At 42.3% G+C, this 11,646-nt stretch overlaps 1 long non-coding RNA gene across 1 annotated transcript; it reads left to right on the forward strand.

The window, feature by feature from the left end:
• Positions 1 to 2,449: 2,449 nt before the first annotated feature.
• On the forward strand, positions 2,450 to 7,533 carry LOC307040744. The gene is made up of 6 exons (XR_013808591.1): positions 2,450 to 2,499; positions 5,858 to 5,942; positions 6,108 to 6,217; positions 6,303 to 6,381; positions 6,514 to 6,588; positions 6,884 to 7,533. It is a non-coding gene; the product is annotated as an uncharacterized lncRNA (long non-coding RNA).
• Positions 7,534 to 11,646: the final 4,113 nt, after the last annotated feature.

The raw sequence follows: 11,646 nt of genomic DNA on the forward strand, positions 1-11,646 counted from the left end.
CTGACTCTGAAAGAGTCAGTGCCTCACCAACCATGAACCTCACCGCACGTCACTGGCACAGTAAGCATTTATAACGTGTGTGAGCCAGCACTGGTTAATAAACCCTGTTAACGTCCAGCAAGTTGAGTCTTTCATGTCCAATCACAACATGGAAACATTACATTGGCGACGAGGAGGCGAAAGGACACACGAAGGATAAATACGGACTTCATTGAGTTTTCCGGAAAAGAAAAGGAAGAAAGACGGACTAAGTGAGGCTAAGCTAACTACGCTAAGCTAAAAACGAAAACTTGGTAGTCGACGCATCGCAGCAGCAATGGCCGTGAATACCGCTTCTCTCCCACCGATTGACACAGAAACGGACCTTGGCTCTGTTGGACCTCGATGGATGGAATGGATGCAAAGGTTTGAAAACTACACCACTGCTATGACCATGAATGGCGATGCTAGGCTAAAGGCATTAATGCTGCACTTAGCGGGAGAACGTGTGCATGATATCTACGACACACTACATGTAGCAGGACAAGATGACAAATATGCAGACGCTAAGCAGAAGCTATCTACATACTTCTCACCAAAGAAAAACGTCCAATATCAAGTGTACATCTTCAGAAAACCTAAGCAAGATCTAGGTGAAACTTTGGACAGTTATCACACAAGGTTGAGGATGTTAGCTAGGAACTGTGAGTTTACCAGCATGGATGCGGAGATTAAAACCCAAATCATACAAAGCTGTTCATCATCCAGACTGCTCAGAAAGGCACTGAGAGAACCAGATTCAAGCCTAGATGCACTTGTAGACCATGGGAGAACAATGGAGCTGTCCGAACTGCAAGCAAGTGGCATAGAAAAGGGCACAACAGCTACAGTCAACAGGCTGGATCAAAAGACTGCAGAGAAGCATCCAAGCAGCAGTAATTGGTCGGAGAAACACTTTTCAAGCAACCACTGCAGAAACTATGGAGGTAAACATCCCCATGATGGTGAATGCCCTGCTAAAAGCAAACAATGTAGAGCCTGTGGTAAACTAAATCATTTTGCAAAACAATGTCGCTCAAGATCTAAAGACAGTGACACAAAAGGACAGGCACAAAGCAGAGCTAACACGCATGCTACTGTAAGAAGATTCATCATAAGAGGGGCAGCACCACATGAGAAAACAGAGCATAACTCATCCAGCAGTGACGATGCTTATGTTTTTGCAGCTGAAGCTGACAATATTTCAGAGCTGCCACAGACTCCTATCAAGCTAAATGAAAATAGCATGTTTGTTTTAATCGATTCAGGAGCTACAGCAAACTGTGTCAGTGAATCAAGCTTCAGAGACCTGGCGCCTCTTCCACAACTCAGCCCCACAACTAAGCCTGTCACGATAAATAATTTTTTTGGACGATAAATGTTCCTGGAAATTATTGCGATAAACGATAATATTGTCGGCACTATTGTAAGACCATTTTAGACCACTGACATACTGATAATATATCATAATAATTCTAGTACATCCTTTCAAACAGAACTTTTTATTGAACATTCAACATTGCAAATGAAATTTCAAATAATATTAAAATATATAAATGATATATAATAAATAAAACAAATTAATTAAATTATAATAAATTAATTAAATCACACACAACCAAAACAATAAACTAAATAGACTCAGGCTGGAAAACAGAGCTCTCAATCCATCTATCTATCCATCTCTATATAGATAGATAGATAAATATATATATTTATATATATATTTATCTATCTATCTATATAGAGATGGATAGATAAATAAATCAATATGAGCACACATTGTCTCACAAGCAAAACAAATCTCCTTAAAACAACAGTCATGTGTACAGTCCACTGTCCATACAAAGACCCAGATGCCTCAACAGGCCATATCCAAATCTGTTTTTCGAAGTTTTCGAGTACACCAATGTAGGAACACCAACATGTTTGCATTGTCGGGCAAATGCATCTTTGATCGTAAACTGTCGGGAAGGTGGGGGCCAGGGGTGGACTGGCCATCTGGCATACCGGGCATCGTCCCGGTGGGCCGTTGACCCAATGTGGGCCGGAACGCAATGTTTTTTCTTTTCTTTTTTTCCCCTCTAAATTCCCTCCAATTGGGCCGGCCAATTGGCTACAGAGGGCTAGCAGTGTGTTGCCAGCATCGACACATATTATTGGTCTATTGTTTGTCATTGTCAATCAATCATGGGCTGACAGGCTCAGAGAGCCCTGACAGTGCTGTCAATCACAACACAAACCAGGGTGGGGCGGGACCTCATGGCATGGGTGGGAGTCGCGGGACGGGCTGCTGCTGCGCTGAAAATGGATAAGCAGAAGAAACGCCCGGGTGGCGCTGAAAAACTGCAACTTAAAAAGCTGAACTCTCTGGAGGTGGAGGCTGCTAAATATTCTAAATTGACGGACCTATTTGGTGCCGTGGTCACTGCCCCAGCAGGTGCTGCTGCGCCGGGAGACGAGCGAGTGGAGGAATACATGGTAAGTAACGTTAGCCTGGGCTGGCTAGGCTACATTTTTGAGACATGTCCAAAAAAAAAGTAGAAAACTTAACTGCATAGTCCTACTTGTGACAACATATTAACCCAGAGTTGAAGGGCTGTGAATGTTGGTAGTTGTGGTTGATTCTGTTTAAATATGCCGAATTGTGATATTATGGGTTTTTATTGTTCAGATGATTTAGCTAGGCTAGCTAAGAGCTGCTAACGTCAGCGGTTTCTTGTAGCCATAGCAAAAGTAAACGTTCACATGGACCAACGAGCTGTAAGTAGAGATGAAGCGGCGGAATCAAGCTGTATTGTAAACACAGATGAGATACTTTGAATTTTAGCAAAAAATATAAGTAAACCTATAGGAAATAATTAGATTAATTTGCAATATTTGCCATTGAATTTATTGTAATCTTTCAATTCATTTATTGTTTACTGAAGTGATAACTATTTCATAATTTGTGTGTAACTTTAATTTCTTTGTAAATGTGTTACTTTTACTGTAGTTTTCAAATGGCTGTGTATAGTGCTGTCTTGAGCATTTTCAGGTATTGTCACAAAGATCTGACTTTTTTGCATTGGAAAACACTAAGTGTCATAATGAAAACATGGCAAAGCCACTAGTGTTGTTACGCTCGCGAACGTTTCGTTCAATATGAACAATCTTTTATCTTGTACATTATTCTGTGGTTTGGCTGTAGAGAGTGAGGAGTGTGTCAGCCCAAAGACAGGATCACCTGAGAGGGAAACAGCTGTTGAGAGCTATGAGTGTGCCAGTCAAATAACATTTTTTTTTTCACAACCTGATCAGAGAAATCTCCAGTCATTTTTAAATGACCATCCTCAGCAAAAAAGTAGCAATCCAGTGGTGCAGAAAGTGTTCTGTAGCAGAGACGGCACCAGTAGAAGGTGGCTGACATACTGTCCAGAGCGTCACATGCTGTATTGTTTCATCTGCATGGCATTCGGTAAGAGAACTGATAGCAGTCTGTTCATCAGTGGAATGTCAGATTGGAGGCATATACACCAGCGCACAAAGGAGCATGAGAGAAGCAGTGGACACAGAAACTGTGCTGAAGCTTACCTCTTGAAATCCGCCAGTGCTGATATCAGCAGTGTGTTTGGTGGCAGTCAGATGTTGGCGCACAGAGAGCAGGTCAGAAAGAGACGGCAGGTTTTGGAGCGCATCGTAGATGTCATCAAGGGTCTTGGGAAGAGGGGGCTTGCATACAGGAGGTCAGAAAATGAGGCAGCATATACTCTGGAAGACCACACAGTTGATCATGGTAATTTCTTGGAACTCATACTTCTACTGGGGAAGTATGATTTCTGTTTAAAAGAGCACCCCTGGAACAGCTGCATTGAGAACAGCGAAAAATGGTTGCATTTGTCTGGTGGCACGAGAGGCAGAGGCTCCCTTGTAACTTTACTCTCCAAAACCACAGTCAACTCAATGATAGATGCAATTCACCATCTCATTCAAAAAAACATCTCCAGTGATATCAAGAAAGCAGTAATATTTTCAGTGCAGCTGGACACAACACAGGACATCACCTCTCAGGATCAATGCTCTATAATTATGAGGTATGTTACTGATGTTGTTCATGAGAGGCTTGTTGCAGTGCTGAAGTGCAGTTCATCCACTGGACAGGCCTTTGTCAACATGCTGTCAGAAGTTCTGGACAAAATGGGCCTCAGCAAGACCATGTGCATTGAAAATGCGACTGATGGGGCATCAAACATGCAAGGCCAATACAAAGGATTCTCCTCACTATTGTCTGCACAATCTCCAAACCAGGTGCATGTACTGTATGGTGCTACGCAGATGTACTAAATCTGGTGCTTGCAAACACAACCCAGATTGTTATTGAGAGTGGGTCCCTGTTTGCGCTCCTCAATGGCATTGCGGTATTCATCAAAGAGTCATATAAAAGGATGAATGTGTGGGAAGAGTCAGGCCGAAACAAGAGACGTAGACGCCTTGCTCCTATTGGCGAGACACGCTGGTGGGCCAAGCATGAGGCCCTGAAGAAGGTGTTTGGCTCCTTTGGAAAACCGGAAGATGGTTCTGTACGTTGATGTGCTGTTGACATTATCAGCTATACAGAAACAGGCAACAGTGAAACCATGTATCCGTGTCATGGCCAGAGGATATGCAGAGTCATTGCTCAAGTATGAGACGATCTTGATGGCTCAAATCTTCCTCCGCATATTTGAACATACCTCTCCATTGTCTAAATACCTTCAGACGGCAGGATTGGACATCCTCTCTGCTCACAGAATGGTGGCATCGACACAGGATACGCTGAAAAGCTTGGGAAGAGATTTTGAATCTGTAAAAAAAGCAGCAGACACATTTGTCAACTGGACAAACACAGAAATCCAAGAGAGAGATGACACGGACATTGAAGTGGAGGCCACACTGCCACAAAAGAGGAGGAGGATGAAGAAAGTCTTGCCTGGAGAGATGGCTCAGGATGAGACCCTGGATGATGCAGAAAAATCCTATGAGGTGAATGTGCATAACCGGATCATGGACACAGCAATTGAAGCCATTCATAGGCGCTTTTTAACACACGGCAATCTATATGCTGACTTGGCATGTCTGGATCCCAGAAACTTCCCTCAGCTCTGCACCAGTGCTCTTCCCCAGTCTGCCCTTCAAGACTTAAGCAAGTGCTTGCAAGGATTTGACAGCAGGGCAACCAAGGAAAATATGCAGGCCGAGTTGAAAAGCTTTGCACTCCAGTGGAACAGGCTGAAGGCATCCCCATTGGCAGAGTACAAAGCAAGAACAGTAGAAGATGGATCAGGTGGTGAGGAGGACAACACAGAAGAGGTTGAGATAACTCCCATAAACTGTTGCTCCTGCAAAGAATGCCCTCTGTGCTGCTACCAGATACTTCGCCGTTTCAACATGCTAACAGATGCATACCCTGTCCTAGGCCTTGCTTATAAATACCTGCTTACATTATCCCTCACACAGGTGGCTTGTGAGCGCACATTTTCAATTTTGAAGTTTATTAAAAACAGACTCAGAAGCACCCTCTCATCTGATAAATTGGAGGCATTTATGTTGATGGCCACAGAGAAAGACATCCTCATGTCCTTGGACTCTGACTCTGTGATAGACAGACTTGCAGAGAAGAGTGAGCTGCTTAAAAACCTGCTCCACTGATAAGGCGAGAAATATTTAATATTATTGTTATTATCACACATCACACATTATTGATGTAGTAATTCATTATTTGTCATTTTAATGATGCTTTTCAGAAGTTGTATTGTGCTTATGTATTGATCCTTAATGGTGTGATCATGTACACTAAATTATCAATTATTCTCCATTACAGGTTGTTCTGATATATTTGAGGAGTCGTTCTCCCTCTGTTCTATATGTGGACTTGTTCTCTCATTTGGGACCATTGTTAGAATTTGGTAAGTTTATCATGTATTTTTTAATGTTGTATAAATTCATACTTCATCATTTAAAAAAGTTTTGAAAGAAACGCACATCCCAAAAGTTTTCAACTCTAGGTGCAGGACAGAGGAAAACATTTTATTTATTTTTCAGACTTAATAATGTATCCGATTCCCTCTCAGGTTGACCACTTGACATGTGAGAGCTTGAGGAGTTGTTCCCCCTCCGTCCATGTTCGAGGATTCGCTCCCTTACCACTTCACCACTTTTTGAGAAGTCTATGATTTGTTGAGTATGTCATGTGTCTTATAATGTTATATTAATTCATACTTGATTTGTGATGATGAGACTTAATAATGTTTCCATCTCTCTTTTAGGTGGACCACCCTATATATGAGAGCCTAAGGCTCCATCATTCACTGGGCCACTTTTAGGTTCCTGAGCTTATTTCATGTGGTGAGAGGAATGCAATATGTGTATGTTTAAAGGTTTATGTGAAGAAACATACTATATGTGTGATAAAATGACAATTGGTAATTCATAAATGTCTCTTTATATTCTCTGCTACCATTATCTCCTGTCAAACAGGTTTTCCTGACCTGCTAGAAGTTCTTCTATGATGCTTTAGTCATCCATCATATCTGAGAGCTTCGTCTTGACTTTGTGAGTTTATTATGCAACTTGTTTTGTCTCAGATTGAAACAAAAGGTTTGATTATGATTATTTCCTGGCTGAAGATTTTCATATTGATGGTTTTAATTTCAAACATCTGCATATCTTTTAAGTTCAATTAACAGTTATGCAGGTAGGCCTTAGGGCTCTTTTGAGACTTAAGTCATCCTTCATGACGGATACATTTGTTCACTAAGTGTCACTACGTCACAAAAAGGCTACATGGCTACATATATTTGTCAGTGCACAGATACTGAGTACAAGTTCTGTTTGCTGTTTCTTGCAGGTCACGAATTTGGTGAGGAGTGGAGCTGGCTGGCTGCGGACGAGGAAGTATAGAGCAATACATACTTGTGCACATACACGTATATGAGAATGCATATCTATTCAGACCTGTAACCCATGTCTTAGACTTTTCACACAGCTACAGTATATATATATATATATTTTTCCAATTCTCTATTTATGGTTTCATAATGAGTGAGTGAGTTTCAGCTCTAATGCTGCTACTGTCTGTAATATGTTTCTATTTAGATTATTTGTCAGGATATTTTTTTGTTATTATTGTCCGAGTCTGGTTTTAACTAATACTGGGCTTACACCAAAAGATTTTCACAGTCACAGACTAAAAACTGAAAGGGTAGCATAAGGGTTCTTCCCGTTAGTCTCGTCCCACCCCTAGTCATGACATAACTTCTGTTGTGATTTGACACTATAATGAATAAAGGTTGATTGATATAGCTGTCAATTTTAGTCCTTGAGTTCATAGTTAAGTGCTTTATTTGTTAACTGCTATCAAGGAATATGACTCTCCTTTGTAGTATGCATGAGAGAAGATGCCGCAAGTTTAGTGGACTTCTATGTAGTGTCCGCTGAAAATGTAGTGGGCTGGTCTGGACAGAAAATGCCAGGGCTGAATTTTTGTCCCAGTCCACCCCTGGTGGGGGCTCTCCATCTCCAGCTGCCGTGTTTGCTACCAGCTGGGAAAACGGAATGGAGTGGTTGTGTTTTAGGTGTAGTTTAAAATGCGTGGTATTGCCTGCTTTTGTCGCTACCTTTTTTAAACAAATGCGACACACCGCCCGGCTCATTCAAGTCCGTAGGTTGGCCTCGTTGATTTGGCTTGAATCCAAAATACTGCCACACCGGAGAATCGAGATGTGTAGGTTTTGTAACCAATTCCATTTCACTTTAAATTCCCCGCGAGTAAGTCACATGTTGTCTCCCGCTTTTCGCTATATTATTAATTTGGCTGCTACGCTGCTGCACGTGCACACAGAGTGTCCTGACCTGGCTGTGTGTCAGCCCCGCCCCTCACAGCGCGCATGGCCGGCAGCCACAGCTCGTCTGGCAGCCACAGCGCTCCTAGCTAAAATGCTGGTCACATCCTTATGTAAACAAACAAGCATGTAAACGGCAATTTATCGAGCTCAGAAAAGTTATGGAGTCCATTTTTATTTATCGTACGATAAGTCAATTTATCGATTATCGCGACAGGCCTACCCACAACAACAAAGATGTATCCATTCCGCTCCAACATTCCATTGCCTGTTCGTGGATTATTCAGCTGCAATGCGGAGAAGGGACAGGAAAACACAATGAGCACATGCTTTGTGATTAAAGGAGATGGATTTAATATTCTAAGCTACCAGACATCCAAAACAGTGGGACTGATTAAAATTGTCAAAGCAGTGTCATCCAGACCACAGCATCTCACAGCCGCAGATGAGCTGTTGGAAAGCAATCCCGAGCTGTTTAAGGGAATAGGCCAACTGAAAGATGTTCAGGTAAAGCTTCATATAAATTCTGACATAGATGTCAACCACATCGACGAGTACCATTCCACATCCGCCAGAAGGTTGAGGATGAGCTTCACAAGCTAGAAGCAGAGGACATCATCGAGGAGGTGACTGGACCGACTCCATGGGTATCACCTATTGTTGCACCACCCAAGCCTAAAGACCCCGACAAAGTAAGAATTTGTGTTGACATGCGTCAGGCTAACACAGCCATAGAGAGGGAAAGACACATCACCCCCACAATGGATGACGTGATACATGAGTTAAACGGAGCAACAGTGTTCTCTAAACTTGACCTGAGAGCTTCATCCAGACAGCAGATACATCACAACATTTTCCACTCACCTTGGGCTAAGACGCTACAAAATACTGAGTTTTGGCATATCCTCTGCTGCTGAGGTGTTTCAAAATGCCATATGCCAAACACTGCATGGTCTGAAAGGTGTGAAGAATCTCAGCGATGACATCATTGTTCATGGTGCCACTCAGGCTGAGCATGACAACAACCTCAGAGCCCTGTTCCAGAGACTGAAAGATAGTGGTCTCACACTTAATCGTGAGAAATGTGGATTCAACAAATCCAGGCTTGAGTTTTTCGGCTTCATCTTCTCAGCGCAAGGTGTTTCAGCTGATCCCAAAAAGGTTGGGGCAGTCCATCGTTCCACAGATCCTGAAAATCAGAGTGAGGTCAGAAGTCTGCTGGGCATGGCCATTTATTGCTCCAGGTTCATCAAAGATTTCTCATCCATTTCCGAGCCGCTACGAAGGCTCACCAGAAAAGACACACCCTGGGTATGGGGCCCAGAACAGCAAGCTGCTCTAAAGACACTGAAAGACAGTCTAGCGACACAGTCATGTCATACTTGTACTAGGGCTGCTCGATTATGGCAAAAATCATAATCTCGATTATTTGGGTCAATAATTAATATCATGATTATTAAAAACGATTATCCATTTACTTTGAAAACATCCATTCATTGAAAAAAAAAATGTGAACAGTATGTTTTTAACAGTTGATTACCCTGAACTTTAAGTATAATTCAACTGAAAAACCAATAACAAAAAAAAAAAGTGTATTACATTTTTTTTATTAAAATAAATAAATAATCGTTTTATTTCGATTATGTTGTTTTCATAATCGTTGCAAGCCATAATCTTAATTGCGATTCAAATACGATTAATTGAGCAGCCCTAACTTGTACCCTGGCAGACAGACAGAACTTATAGTGGATGCTAGCCCTGTGGGACTGGGTGCTATCCTCTGCATATGCAAGTAGGTCTCTAATGACGCATTTCCACTACACGGCCTCGCTCGGCCTTGCTCGGTATGGCTAGGCCTCGTTAGGACTGGCTCACTTTAATGGCGCATTTCCATTACAGTTTAGGAACAGGGGTAGTATCTACAGTAACGCAGTGTAGGCGGAGCCGTGACGTCATCTTCAATGAGAACCCCAGAAAAACAACATCAGCCGTTAGCTGTTAGCACTCAAGCTCACAGCTCCTCATATCTGTCCAGAAACTAGACAAAAGTTAAACAAGTACAAACTACAGACTGTCTGTGTCATGGCGAATACAATCGCTGGTTTATTTATGTCTCTATAGGCCGTTGTTGTGAGTGTGGACGGTCGGAGCATATAGTGCGTTAGCTTAGCCGATCTCCATTTAGACAACACGTATTTTAAAAGGTTGTTCGGTTACCGTCTTGTCTGTAGACTTGTCAAAGCAATAATTCATGGTTTTTACTAACCGGTATCAGTATGTTGTTACTTCGGCATCATTTTGAAACATGTATTACAATTAAATCACGGTCAAATATGTTCATCTTGTTGTAGTTGTAGCCCCCTTGCCAGTGATTCTCTCTCTAGTTTAGCATACTCAGCCCGTCTCAGCCTGGTTGTTGGCCCGGAAAGAACCACAATTTTATGGGGCCAGAAAACTGTGAAATAGTACCCGCTAGCCGGTACTACGCTAAGTGGAAAGGCAACCAAAAACGGGCCCCGCACGGCTCGGCACGCTTAAAGCGAGCCCCGCGCTGTAGTGGAAATGCTACAATGGATGTGATGTAGAGAGGAGATACTCCCAGACTGAAAAAGAAGCACTGGCTATTGTGTGGAGCTGTGAACATTTCCACCTGTACATATGTGACCTGCTCTATCGAAATCAGTCGCATTGACCCGAAGACACATTTTGAGTTGTATACACTGCTGGAAAGAGGATATTCCTAGCTTTCTAATGATATATTGATTGTTTTTGTTCTCCAAGTATTAAGTGAAATATGTCACATTATATCATGACTGTCACCGAGTCATCATTTTGAGAAAAAGGCCTTCAAAGTTTTCTCTTCTCTGGAATCCATCGATCTGATTGATTATTAGCGGAGCAAATGATCAAAATACTACGGAGGGAAGATATTTTCGTTTGGATTACTGGTCTGGGGGAAGCTTGCGAGTGTGTGTGTGTGTATAGGTGTGTGTGTTTGTGTCTTTTTGCGTTTGTGTGTATTGCGTTTGTTTCCCGGGGAAAACCCTCACGAGAAACACCGGCTGTTGTTATGCCTGCTGTGACGTTACATTACTCCGTTCTCCGCTTGTAATTATGCCGTTACAAGCTTCAAAGTTGTATTAATCATCTGAATTTGCCGACTTCCGACTGATTTCGATAGAGCGGGTCACATATATGGTCATCCTTTCAAACTAGTGACAGATCATAAAGCACTGGAAATCATATGGAACAATCCCATGTCGAAACCACCTGCGAGGGTTGAAAGATGGGGACTCAGGCTTCAACCATATGACTTCAAGGTGGAATACAGAAAGGGAGCTGACAATCCAGCTGACTACATGTCTCGACACCCTCTACCGTCAAAGACAAGTGACAGCACACGAGCAGCAAAAGTCGCAGAAGAGTATGTAAGCCTCATTGCAACTCATGCAACACCCAAAGCTATGACACTCACAGAGACCAAAGCAGAGACACTTAGGCTCCGGCTACACGAGGACGATAACGGTAAAACGCATACGCAAACGCAAAAAAGGCTTCCTTCCACATGCAATAGACACCGGAAAGGCTCTGTCCACACGAGACAGCTCCGGCCGTTTTAGTTACTTAAAAAAATGGCTCCCAAAAAAAAAAAAAAGAAAGCTCCCATTAATGCCCTTATAGCCTTCATTTCAGTACTGTTATTGCATTGGAGAATAATACAATCTGTTGATCAACTTGACATGCATTTGAATCACTGAACTCTGCTAAG

This window comes from Notothenia rossii, assembly GCF_949606895.1.
Source record: "Notothenia rossii genome assembly, chromosome: 5".
NCBI classification, from domain to species: domain Eukaryota; kingdom Metazoa; phylum Chordata; class Actinopteri; order Perciformes; family Nototheniidae; genus Notothenia; species Notothenia rossii.